This window comes from Tauraco erythrolophus, chromosome 2, assembly GCF_009769465.1.
Source record: "Tauraco erythrolophus isolate bTauEry1 chromosome 2, bTauEry1.pri, whole genome shotgun sequence".
Classification (NCBI taxonomy): Eukaryota; Metazoa; Chordata; class Aves; order Musophagiformes; family Musophagidae; genus Tauraco; species Tauraco erythrolophus.
This window is the reverse complement of record NC_141466.1, coordinates 106,895,732-106,909,842: the sequence shown is the minus strand read 5'-3', so window position 1 is coordinate 106,909,842 and position 14,111 is coordinate 106,895,732. Positions and strand designations below refer to the sequence as shown.

Genomic DNA, 14,111 nt, shown 5'->3' with positions numbered 1-14,111 from the left:
TGCAGAGAATTAAAATTATACTGAAGATATGGACTTCAATTTCCATGGCATGATGATGAAGTATATGAGATAGTCAACTGTACTGGATCTGGCTGAGATGAAGTTGATTTTTCCCATAGCAGCCCTCACAGTGCTGTGCTTTGTATTGGTAGCTAGAAAGGTGTTGGTAGCACAACAGTGTTTTGGCTGCTGCTGAGCAGTGCTCGCACAGCATCGAGGCTGTCTCCCCAGCATTCCCCCTCACCAGCGGGCTGAGGGGTCAGCAAGATCTTGGAAGGGGGCATAGCCAGGACAGCTGACCCAAAATGACCAAAGGGATATCCTATACCATATGACATCTGCTCAGCAATAAAAGCTAAGATAAAGGAGGGGGGCTGCAGGGGGAAAGCATTCGTTATTGTGACGTTTGTCTTCCGGAGCAACCACCACACATACTGAAGCCCTGCTTCCTGGGAAGTGACTGGACATCCCCTGCTGATAGGAAGCAAATAATAATTGTTTTCCTTTGCTTTCACACACAGCTTTTGCTTTTGCTTTATTAAACTGCCTTTATCTTGACCCACAGGTGTTTTTTTTTTCATCTTATTTTTTCCTCGCCCCATCATACTGAGGAGGGGAGTGATAGAGGCTTGGTGGGCACCTGGTGTCCAGTCAAGGTCAACCCACTGCATCAATGTAGACAAAATATTTGTTTCCTTGCTGCTGTTAAGCATTTTCTTATCCTCGGTGAATACATTTACCTATGTTGAAAGTTTTGCTTTTGACACAAAATTATGGTCAATAGTGATCATGCTTAGCAGCCATTTGGCTCTACTTACTGCACATATAGGAGCTACGTGCACTTTTGGCAGTTCATCCATGGTAGCAGCAATGGAAAACGGTATCCTTCCCCAGGTCATGCTACCTGTGTGCCTCTTACTGGCAGGACCTGAGTCAACCACCTCTTCTCTTTGCAGCGGATCTGCGCTCCTCCTTGATGGAGAGACGAGGTGGCTCAGCCACCATTGCAGTGACCTTCATTTATGATTCCACATAATTTTACTTAGGGCAACATTATGCTTTTACCGAAGACTTTAAGTGTACAGACATTCTACCTCCTTCAACACAAACCTTTCATTTATTACTTATTTTTTAAAATTGGAAACATATCTTACTTTAAGGTAACCATTCATTAAACTGAAAGCTTAATCAGCACTTTGAGAAACTGTCAGATGATGAATAGTGTGGTGTTAAGTGGTGGTCTCTTCTGGGAAGTTAGTGCTTTATCAGCAAATATCAGAAATCAGACTTAGTCTGAGCTGTGAGAGTAGTTGCAGGTATAACCTAGCATTTTCTTCATAGATTCAATACGGCAAATGACCAAAAAGATTACTTATCTCCTTGGAATTTTTCAAAGGAAAAAAGGTATTTCCAGCTGAAAATGTCCTTTTGCAAATTACTTTGCAATAGAAAACAAACAAACGAATGGAAACACTGAAAAAAAGAAAGAATTTGGAAGGAGGGGGGAAAAAAGTGTCCTTTCCCCAGTTTCAATTGTTTTTCAGTCAGTAAAATTAGGGATTTAGCCAGTTCGGAAAAGTAACCCTTAAAAATCATAGAATGGTAGAATCATAGAATGGTTTGGGTTGGAAGGGACCTCAAAGATCATCTATTTTCAACCCCCTGCCATGGGCAGGGACACCTTCCACTAGATCAAGTTGCTCAAAGCCTCATCCAGCCTGGCCTTAAACAATTCCAGGGATGAGGCATCCACAGCTTCTCTGGGCAACCTGTTGCAGTGCCTCATCACCCTCAGAGTAAAGAGTTTCCTCCTTATATCTAATTGAAATCTCCCTTCTTTCAGTTTAAAGCAAAGTGCCCCTTGTACTATCACTACACACCCTTGTAAAAAGTTCCTCTCCAGCTTTCTTATAGGCCCTCTTCAGGTATTGGAAGACTGCTAGAAGGTCTCTGCAGAGCCTTCTCTTCTCCAGGCCGAACAACCCTAACTCTCTCAGCCTGTCTTCATAGGAGAGGTACTTCAGCCTCTGATCATCTTCACGGCCCTCCTCTGGACTCGCTCCAACAACTCCATGTCCTTCTTGTGTTGGGGACTCCAGAGCTGAAGGCAGTATTCCAGGTGGGGTCTCACAAGAGCAGAATAGAGGGGAAGAATCACCTCCCTTGATCTGCTGGCCACGCTTCTTTGGACGTAGCCCTGGATATGGTTGGCTTTCTGGGCTGCAAGTGCACATTAAAATAAATCTTAATACTAAAATTAGCACTTAGAAGTGCAAGACAGTGCTATATATATTAATTTTTCTTCCTTTTATCCTAAAAACCCAGCAACCTAGACTACTTTAAATCTTATGAGGAGCAGGGCAGAAATTTTAAAGGAAATTACTAACAGGGAACATCTTCTGAAGCTACAAAAAATTATTTGAAGTTACAGGGATTTTCTTCCAAACGTACTCATTATTATGTCTTCTAAATGAAAAACTTTATTTCCCTACTTCCCCAAATTAATTCTGGGCTAATTAAATTTTTTAACAATATTTTTGAACGTATCTGACATATTTAATTTGTTCAATTCTGAAAAGTATATGGCCTGTAACATGACACAACATTCAAATGATCATAAAATGTTGATGATGGGCAAATTTATTACCCATGTTTCTCTTGGTTGTATCTGAGTTATACCATTGATATTTTCAGAAACAAAAGCGTCAGATTAGATCTCTACTTGTATTACTTTGTGCTGGGAAGCTAAGCATGCTGAAGATAGATGTCAACTTCTTTGAGGGGATTTTTGTAGGTCTTTTGATAGAGAAATATATTCTTTGGTCTAGAGGAATAAGTTTAACAGCCGAGTTCAACCTCAGCTCTTTGAGAACATGAAAATACTTGTCTGAAATAACCCTGGAAACTGATGCAGAGAACAAGGGACTCAAATATAAATATTTTGGTATAACCTGATGATGCCATTTTGCAGCACTCTTCTCCCAGCATGGGCCGTTTGAAGTCTTCTGGACATACCTATAAAAAGGCGAACTCTGCTTATTTTCCCTCCAGTTTTGAGTATTTGGCTTACCATTTTTCTTTCTCTGATCCCAAAGAAAAAAGTATTTTATGTTGCTAAAACGTGAACATCTGTTTTGCTGTTGAATACCGATGTCCTACAATCATATTACTTAATACAGTGTTTGCAAATCAATGTTTCCAGAGAGAATAAGCCACACAGTTATTTCATAGTTACACATACATTGTCATTACATTACATATTTATTAATGTTCTTACCATTTTTTCTAAAAACTTCCTTACAACTTTTTGGCCAATTTATATGTTCTGTGATCTCCCATCAGAACATTCCAGTGAAGAACAAAAAGATTCATGCAGAAAAAGAACGTAGAATTCTTAAAACGTAAAGAATGAAGCACACCCAACCTGATAACAAGTTGCTTTTTTTTTCTCTTTTCTGGTCACAACAGGGATAATTTTCAACTTTTTTTTTCAAATGTAAATGCAGTGTCATAGTGGAGACATTAAACTGGAATTAAGGGTGACAGTTGGGTATTTATTATGCAGAGTATGCCTACTAGTTTAATGATAGACTTTGACATCTAAAATTAACAGAATTTGTAGCTCGTCAGCACTGAAAAAGAAAAGCCACTTGCTGTGTTTATTAATTGATTTATTACTTCTAAAAGCATCTAATAATGCAAGAGCAAAGTGGTTGTTTGTGAAATGAAATCTGTAATGAATTCATTACATTTAGTTGCAGTCAGTAGTCTTAGAATCAGAGTTATTTTGTCAACAATACTGGAAAAAAAATGTACAAAATGAACAGTGACCTTGACCATCTTTTGCTGTTGTTAAACTAGACCTTTGGTGAGCTGCTGAACACAGAGAAAGGAGTGAGCTGAACGGAACAAGCTGCTACAAGCATTTTTTGGTAATATTCTAAGTAGTTTTTGCAATGGAGGGTGATCAAGTCCCAGACCACAGACCACACAGGGCTGTGTAGAGTATGGTCTTCTTAACACCGTGCAGTACAGCCACAAGTGATAAGGAAGCCAGTTATAAGACTTTGGCTGATAAGTGCTTTAGTGTTTCCCCCGTGCTATCAATGCAATGTGTTCTTTATTCAGATGCTCCAGACTTCGGATCATAGGGGTGGTGACCACCTTGAGTTACTTCTTGTGGCCTGACCCTGCTCCCCCTCCTTCTCTTGTGAAGACAGCAACTCCAGCACTTTTTCCTCCCTCCTCCATTCCCAGCCCTTTTTCCCTTCTTGCACGTCTGTCTTCTAAAGGACATTCTCTATGGTGTCCTCTAGATGTATTAGAGATACACTGATTAGTCTCAGGGAATGTGGATGAGCAACTTGTCTGAGTAATTAATTCCTCTGGAAGTGAAGTCATTGTTGTTACTAGAAATGGCTTTAATTTGTTGTTTTTTTTTTTTTTTTTTCCCAAATGTACCTCATCATGCTATATAAAATTGTGTAGCAACCTGCTTTTATTCTGTTACATACATTGTGCAGTTTAGTATCTCAGCATTCAGTTCACTTTTCAGGTGCTTAATTGACTTCATTTTTCTCCAGTGAAAGCCCATGATTTTGATGATATCGTCGTAATTCTCTTTGATGTTACTTTAAAAGCCTCAGTGCTGAGAATCTCCAGAAGTAGGGAAAGGTAAAATTAAAATATTACAATATAAATGGTTTGCTTTTCGGTATTAGCTTTAAATTTTTAATTTGTAGAAAAGGTAAAACATAGTTGGAATTATAGAAAAGTCTGATCCTAGGTGACATCTGCCAAATAAACAGTGAGGCAGCCAGAGACTGACAGCAACACAACAGTAACATGAGTTAAAGCTCTTCCTCTTTTGCCATTCTTCCTTCCCCCATATGTTTCTGTCATCTGCTGCTGTTTAGGCTCCAGGTTACGCTGGGATGTGAATGCTGTGTGAAATCTAATCCTAATGCAGAACTGCATTTTGCTCTGAAAGGTCATAGTCCTTACTCTGATGGTCCTTACATCCAAGGTGTGCTTCCCTTTTCTAAACCCACTTGAGGCAGGCTTAGTTGCTTAAATGAGGTGTAACGAACCTGCAGACATACTCCCCAAGCTATTTCCTTTTTTCCCTTTGGCTGCTTTGAATTTTTCAGATTCTGAAGCTGTGATAATTTTCAATATTTTTTCCGTATTCTGATTGACTTTTACTGTTTACCTCTGTCAAAAAGGCATGCATTCGGTTTTACTTCTTAATTTCCAGCACTTTTTCTGTGCAGAGATTCCAAATGATGAATAGCGTGTAGTTGACTGGTTTTCTACCTTCACTGCAGTGTTAGCAAAGTGAGAAATATTAATGAAAGAGTCAGAGAAGAAGAAAGTGCACTTGCCCAATGTTCAGCAGCATTCATCTCTTCAGCCTCACTGGAGGTTGAAGATGAGGGCAGAGCTGCCTTCACAAGAGCACATGGAGCAGAGGAGAGGTAGAGCAGATGGTATAAAATGAAAAGTTCAGGATGGGCCCGAGATCTCGTTTCACATCCTGGTGAAGAATTTTTTAACTGCACATTTAAATTAACACTTCTGAGTGGTAGCCAACCTACTGTTGTAGACCAACAGCTAGTTCCTTCTTTTTGCATATTGAAAGTATTTTCATTTTCAGGCACTGTTTGGTTCTGAGAACTAGGCCATTAAAAACCCCACATTATAGTTGAAGATTCACAATAAAATAGCAAGAGTCACAGCACTTGCCAGCTCCTGTGATTTCATGAAAAGACTCCATTTGGTGCTTTTTGCCTAATGGCACAATTCCTGGAGACAAGTATCTATGCGAGAAACCCAACTAATACATTTAGGAATCCCACAATTATAAATCTTTGGAAATGTGTATGTTACAAACCCTAAAAAGCAGGGTATTTTTTGTTTTCAATCTTGTGAGATCCAAAGCTGTTCTAATGGCTTTTTAATGATAATGATAAGCAATAATATTGTTGATAACATGGTCTTCTCCCTGTTATGAAGAAAAGAGGAAAAAAGTAGCTAGGTTATTTTATACCCTTCTGTTACGGTTTGAAGTGGGGGGGGAGGTCCGGGTGGCAGAAGCTGCCCATCACACCGGACTCCCATCCCCCTTGGGGCTTGAGCCAATCGGCGCCTCTGCGAATTGCCCTATTTACGTCGGACAAAGGAACCGGAAAGGTGTGCCGGTGCCCAGGAGCAAGGAGACGGGAGAGGGGCACGGCCCCCGCTCCCGGCTGGGCCGGGCCCCCTCCGTCGAGGATGGCGGCGGCGGAGCTGCTTAGGGAACTCGGGGAGAGCCCCGCTGCCGGGGCGCCCACCGGGTCGAGTTCACCCAGACAGGACTGAAATCTAAGAGAAACGGCCACACAGCTAAGAGGTCAGTGAAGATGAAACGGAACAACGTGTGCCGCGGCTGAGTCCCCCTTGCGAGTGGCCCCTTGTAACAGTCCTCGGTGGAGCAAGCAGAGACCCACTCGCAACCAGTGGATGACCCACGTCGGGAAGAGATGCCTGAGCCTGAGACTATTGTGAAACATGGGCACAGGTAGAGACGCATTTTACGCATTTTACGCATTTATGCATTTAAAGTCTGTACGGAGACGCATTTAAGGTCGGTATGCCGACCCACGCCGGAGCGCATTTAAAGTTTGTTGATGACCCACCCCAGAGCGAGTGGCTGCAGCTCCTTAAAAGCCCAGGACTGGTAAAGCCCGCACTTGGGGCAAATCCGATGGGGTAAGGATTTGCCCCCCAGCGGGTAGGATTCACGCTTTCGCCGTGAGTAGGGGATCCGCTGGAGCAAGGGACAATGGTGTAAGAACTCCTTCTCCTTTAAGACAAGCGGCAGTAACAACTTGGAATGAACTGACCTGCACTCCCCCATTCCCTGCCCCCCTGCGCCGCTGGGGGGAGGAGGTAGAGCCGGAAAGAAGAAGCAAAGGCGGGGGAGTGGTGTTGTTTTTAAGACCTGGCCTTGTTTTCTTGTTATTCTCTCAAGTAACCGTTTTTGTGTGCTTTTCTCTTTTGTAGGTAGCTGTTAATAAATAGTTTTGCTTTAAGAAAACAGCCTCTTTTGCCCGGGACCGTGGTTGGTGGGTGCTCCTCTGTTCCTGTCTCGATCCTCAGCTCTTTTATTACATTTTTCTCTCCTCTCCATTTTACTGGACTGGGAGAGCTGCGTGGGTTTGGTTGCTGGATCAGCCTAACCCACGACACCTTCTTAGCATTATTTTTCAAGGACTTTTATTGGTTTTATATATAGCCAACATCTTTTAAGTCAACAATTTTATTTTTATTTAAATTAGGCTGTAATTTTAAAAGCACTGAAATAATATTAAAACTTTTTTGTTTTTCTGCTCTAACATTTATTTATAAAATAGCTGCTTCAATATGAAATAAGGAGAGGAAAAAGAATTTAGTCACAAGCCACAGGACTTTCATTAAAGATTTTGGGTACAAAAAGATCATCACAGAAGTTTATTTTGTTATTCTGTTGTAAAGATGTAAGCATAGGTTTTACTTTGCACAGAAGTATAACATATGCATATTTATGCACGTGCAGTTATCTTTTTGGGTATCTGATTAAGGCACTAAATAGAAATCCTACCAGACTCACTGATGTATTAATAATCGATAAAAAGCCTTAGACCTTTTTTTGAATTCCACCTGCTATATTTAGTTGAATAACAGACAAACATATTGTGACAAGATGTTTTAAGAATGTGGTCCTTCTTTTATAACTAATAACTATGAATAGTACTAAAAGAAAAAAAAAGCTACCTGGAGAAACTGTGGAAAAATCCCAACAATTTCCAAGTAATAGGAAACAGAGTACTGCTTCTTAACAGATATGGAGCAACCTCACTGCCAGCTGGAAGCCTTCCCTTTCTGCCAAAATTGGCTTTTTGAAAACATTTTCCTGGCCACAATGCATGCTTCACAGGCTGATTCAAGGTCAATATGGCATCCATCAGTAATCTTCATTTCTCATGTGCTGGTCTTTTAAGACATACTGTTCTTCCAACCCTTTTAGAGTTGGTGGTCAAATAGTTTTCTGCCAATATGTTTTCTTTATTTTGAAAGCAGAGAATGGCATAGCATTGCTTTCGATATAAAATATTACAGTGGTGAACTCCAAAAGGAAATAAAATGAGACTTCAGGACCATTACTTACTAAAGAAAGAGTAAGGCTTATGCCAAATAGGTCTACATTGATTATGGATAAATTTAGATGGAATTCAAAATAAGGTTTCTAATTATTGAAAGGGTGAGATGTTGAAACTGGCTTTTAAGGAGGAAAAAAATTCAAATTAGATCCAAGAAAAAACTTGGTGAGCTGATGGAGAGGATGCAGTTGTTTGTGACAGCACAAGATTGGACTTGGAGGCTCTGTCATTGCCCTCCAAGCCTATGTTCCCTCCTACTGGCAAGAATCATTTTATTGCTGTGTTTATTTCATGTCGTTAGAGGAATTCCATGTCGTTAGGGGAATTGCATGGGCCTTTCCGACCATGCATGTGTGAGAGTTTATATGCTTGAGGTGCAATGTCTGAAACCTGCTGAATCAGTTTGGTGTTTCACAGTATTTCCGAGCCAGAGGCATTGGCAGAGCCAGAAGGGACCAAAAAGTAAGTTTAGCATTTCCCTTGTTCATATCCCCTTCCTTTGCCCTCTCAAATGTTGCTGTTATTACAGATGTGTGTGTGTGTGTACATATATTCACACACAGTTGTGGAAGAGTCTTTGGCTTGAGGTGTCTGTGAGCCCTCACTTTCAGTGTTTGTTCCAGCATGACTTCTTTCCTTCTTTCCATGTGTACGTCTAGTTGCTTGCGTTTTTTCAGTCTTGAGACATCAAGTCAAGTAACTTTTGCAGCAAATCTCTTTCCTGTGTTTTTTGATCCATCACCTCTGAATTATTACATAAATACGTCTACCAACTGCCTTATTCTGCTCTTAGTTATAATTGCTTCCACAAATAAGCAATTTAAGCTGAAGCCACTGCATCTTCTTTTCTTTTCTTTTCTTTATTGCATAATCTTCTGTGTGATTATGCAAGAGTGGGGTGTCTGTGAGTCACTGAAATCACCCCCTGTACTAAATCTGCCTCTTGCCAATGGGCTGTCTGGCCTGGGCAATGAAAATGGGTTGAAAAGATAGCACTGATTTGTATCTCTCTCTGATGTGTTTCCTTGCCATAAGAAGATTCAGATAAGAGATTTTTTGGGGTTTTTTTAAGACTATTAGAAGCGGCAGAATCTTTCTCTTACAGCGTAGAAAGATAAATTAGTATGTTTTTAGTCCGTGCCATTTTGCTGTCAGATGATACATTCTATAACCTGGGCTAGATTCTCATTTGATTATAAATTAATCTATTCTCTAAAGCAGCATTTTAAAATGAAAAAATAAGGTATGTTGTATTTAAATGGTGTTATTAATGGATTTAAAACAGTATAAATAACAGCTTAGTAAGAATTAGCTTTGTTGATAAGATTGCAGTATTGCCATATGGGAAGTTTTTCTAACTCCTCTTGAGAGAAAAGAGTTGGCCTCATGACAGAGTGGAATTGATAGCTAATTTTAAACATGACTTTATTGCAATGGGATTCAAACATGTCTCAGAGAAAACTACCTCAGCTCAGATTTTAAGAAAGCTGACATTTAAAAGGCCAAGTGATTCTCTGTCACTTACTGATGACTGGAAACGTCAATGTGAAAGGGATCTCTGGTTTATACTGTGGCTGCCACAATAGTAACAGTGTCTTTATCTTGATGATTTTGCCCTGCTAAAAAGCAATCTTAGCACAACATTCATTAAAATAGCAGATTTTCTGTGCTGCCTTTGAATGTATGCTGTAATGTTTTGGCGACGCAGGAATATTCCTGATGAAGAAGTGATAAAAAGATGTTTTGTGATTTAACTCTCCACTGATTGCAAAACGAATTGATTTTTATTTAGCATACTCAAAGCATGACCCAGCAAAGGAAAGTACTTTAAGTTACTTTAAGTAACTTTCCCAGCAAAGGAAAGTTACTTATCTTGTTACTGCCCCGAAAGCCTTGCTATCATGTTATAGATAGAAAAGCACAGAAGTATATCTATATGAACTGTTCACTGTAGGGAACACCTCTCCCTGTTCTCTCCTGCATCCATGCCCCTCAAATCTGTTCTTCATTTCCATTCATTTTACAGAACCTGTTCTCTGCCTTGGAAGCAAAACATTGCAGGAGTTTGCTAGTGTTGAGTATGGCAGACATCTAGTGCAACAAAGAGCTGATGTTTAGAATAATATTCACGGCCAAGAAAAGGTGACTGTGGACAATTAAATGTCAGAGGAAAACAGAAATATTCTTTAATCACATATGTCGTCTCTCCTTCCAATGTTTCCTATGGTGAGACGCTGTCCAGGAGCCTCAGTTGCGGACCATGCACCAGCAGCCCCCAAGCACACGATCCCTGCTCCCTGACAGCATTTCTCAGGGAGACCATCAAAGATGAACAAAACTGGGGAAAGGCCACGAGTTCCTCTGAGAGATTTTGGAAGATCTGTGCTGCTTTGTGTTTGAAATGTTCCTTTTCCTCTGAAGGGGAAAAAGTGTGTTCGTGTTCAAATTGTGCACTGGAAGACAGTGGTTTCAGAGAATTGCTGGTGTAGAAAGACCCATGGCTGCCATGAAGGGAAGGAAGGAGGGAGAGGAGGAAAAGCTTTCTGAACTTGCCATAAAGAATATAAAGGTGGAAGTGTCACCTGTGCTTAGCTAACCCTAGGGGCAATCTCCTCCACATTTACATGCATGTTTTACATAGGATAATGACACTACAGCACTCTTCACTTGCAGCTGAGTTTGCCTCTATGTTTCGGTCACACAGGGTTACTTTTGCTTTCTGATGCCCCACAACTTACTGGCCTGCCCCCGTTATACTGTCCAAACTTTCCTGAATATGTCTAAAGACTGCAGCACAGACTGATGATAATGCAGATCTCAGTGTTGAGCTGTTACGAGAGTCTAAGGCCCAATATTTGTAGAGTGTGTTTAGCCAAAATAGATTTTTAGAACAGAAAAGGTACCTTTACAGAATTATCTGGAAAATCTATTTTTAGGTTTTTATTGATTCTCTGTGTAGTCACTAGGAAAGGTCCAACTTTGTCCTCTGACAGCATCGTAAGTCTGATGTAATTCCACTAGGAGAAAAAAAGCAGGGAAGAATGCTCTGATTGTGTCACATAACCAGAGAGGATCAGCGCAAGTGATGGTGTGGGCAATAAGTAAGTCAAAGTTTTGAATGGCTCTGATAGATAGAAGGATGACTAGGGAATTTTACACAGAAAAAGAACAGAAGTCAAAAGAAATGTGGCCAGCAGGTCAAGGGAGGTTATTCTGCCCCTCTACTCCATTCTCATGAGACCCCACCTAGAGTACTGCCTTCAGCTCTGGGGTCTCCAGCATAAGAAGGGCGTGGACCTGTTGGAGCAAGTCCAGAGGAGGGCTACGAAGATGATCCAAGGGCTGGAACGCCTCTCCTATGAAGACAGGCTGAGAGAGTTGGTGTTCAGCCTGGAGAAGAGAAGGCTCTGCAGAGACCTTCTAGTAGCCTTTCAGTACCTAAAGGGGACCTACAGGAAAGATGGGGAGGGACATTTTATCAGGTACTGTACTGATAGGACAAGGAGCAATGGTTTTAAACGAAAGGGGGTAGATTTGATTAGATATAAGGAAGAAATTCTTCCCCCTGAGGGTGGTGAAGCACTGGAACAGGTTGCCCAGAGAAGTTGTGGATGCCTTATCCCTGGAAGTGTTCAAGGCCAGTCTGGATGAGGCTTTGAGCAACCTGGTCTAGGGGAAGATGTCCCTGCCCATGGCAGGGATTTGGAACTAGATGATCTTTGAGGTCTCTTCCAACCCAAACCATTCTATGATTCTATGATTCTAAGTCAAGATCTTGTCTTAAAATAGTGAAAAATATAATCCTAGAAATCCTAAAGGCTAAGATCTTTCTGACTCCATATTGGACAGAGAAGCAGATAAGGTAAATCCTTAAATCTACAACAACAGAAATATTTCTATATCTCATTCCAAGTGTTCCATTCAGGATCAAAGTAACAGTTTATAAACTGTAGTACAAATAGGTGTAAAGAATAAAATTCCAGCCCAAATGAACTATCAGTCTAAGCAACTTTAAATATTGAGAACTCCAGCAAATTCAGTGAATGATGCAAAATGACACCCTCATCAAGGGTTCATTTGCTAGGAGGGTGCTTTAGTTCAGCTAATCAAAAATGTTTTCTACTACTGTGTAGAACTGTCAGCAGTAAAGCAAAATAAATGGCTCGATTCTGGATGCCTTGGAAATAAATGTGTTTGGATCTTAGTGCAGTTTTATCAGCTATTTGAAGGTTATGAATGATAAAAGGATAAATTTAATGGTGCTGACTTCAATAAAGAATAACATTAAGGTAGCTGCAGGCACGCAGCTTTTAAGATGTTGCAGTATAAAAATTTGCCTTTATGCCTTTGTAGTATATGCCTGCAGGAAAACTAGTTAAAAGGAAAATAAACATTATAAAAGAACTAAGAGAAAAGCTTTTTTCTCGTAGTAATTGAGAGAAATCTGTTATGAACTGTTGAATCTGCAATGTAATTTAAATATATTATTTTCTTCTCAAATTAGAGTCTAGGAGTTGCTGGCAAATTATCCTTGTTCAATATTGTGACACTGTTGCTGGTCTATGCTTTCACATTTATACATCAGAAGTTTTATTTCTGGAAGAGAGGTAGTCACAGGGAGATCCACAATTTCTTTAGAATTTGCTTCTAGAAGGAAGGATACTGTCTGCTGACTTAGCATAGGTGGGGTCAAGTCTTCTCTTGATAGCTGCCCGTCCACCCTCAAATAGTTCAGAACTGACTGGTCTGGGGACTAAGCAGTAGTCACAAGATGTCACAACAACAGTTGTCGCCTTTTTGTGTGTGTGATCAGCACCCTTATGGGCCCTGCTCCTCTTTGGATGTCTGCACCATCCTGCGACTCATGGCAGAGTGATACCATTTCTTCCAACCTTTTGATGAAACCTGAAAGGGACACATTTTCCCTTCATCATCACCCCTCAGAGACCACAGCTTCCTCTTTTAAAGGACTAGCAGAACAATACCAACAGGCCTGTTTTCAAGTGAAGTGTACCTCACGAAACCAGAACCATTAGTTGGTTGTCATCTTAAACATAGAGACACTTGATGGTTTTAATTGATGTAGTTTGTTTGCACACAGCTCGAGCAGACAGAAATATTGCATACTGTGCTTCCAAGTCAGATTTAAGTCTCATTGGGAGGGTGGTAAAGGAAACAGCACTGCCGTTGCATGAATTTTACCATAAATCATAAAATGTAAAAAGAGTAAGTGCTCCTTTACTATGTCTTTCACTCATAGCACAGGTAGAGAACAAGCTGTTGAGTAGAGGGTCGTAATGCCACAGATTTTTATGTGTTGTTAAAACAGAATTGTCTAGTCAAACAGGGCAATTATCTCTTTCAAAGACATCTTTGTAAATGGAAATCAATATGGTTGTTAATGATAATAGGTTTCCAACAGTAGTATGAATGTACTTGGTAATTTCTAGGCAATTGAGTGATAAAAACAAGTTCCATTATACTTGATTGCATTTATTTTCTTGTCCTCTTCATAAAAGTGGCTCTAGGAAATTCTTACGACTCTTGGATTAGCCAGCTAGTCTGGTTTCAACCCTCAGGTTAAGACCAAGGTAGAAAGCTGCTAGTTCATTGTGTGTATAAGCTGCTTCTGCCTTTTTCTTTTTTAATATTGGCAAAATCTACAATTCAGGCTCTGCAGATGTGTATCAGTAATTTCTGGAACTTTGCACCAAGTTTAGCTTGTCACCAGGAGCAAAACAAAACTTCTGTGGGAGATCGTCAAAGCAAATGGTGGAAAATAGCTGTTGCCAATTAAATGCTGTGACAGCACTGCGAGGTTCTTATAAGCCTGAATTTTACTTCAAAGGACAAAGGGTCTGAACAAAATGAAACAAGATCTTTAATTACAATTTCTGTGTGTATACATTTGTATAAATTTATTTGTTTAGA

General features: G+C 40.3%; 1 protein-coding gene across 1 annotated transcript in view; it reads left to right on the top strand.

The window, feature by feature from the left end:
• The window catches only part of KCNH1 (potassium voltage-gated channel subfamily H member 1), a 195,221-nt gene that overhangs the window by 145,459 nt on the left and 35,651 nt on the right, over positions 1 to 14,111 (top strand). The gene's annotated exons all lie outside the window — the stretch shown is intronic.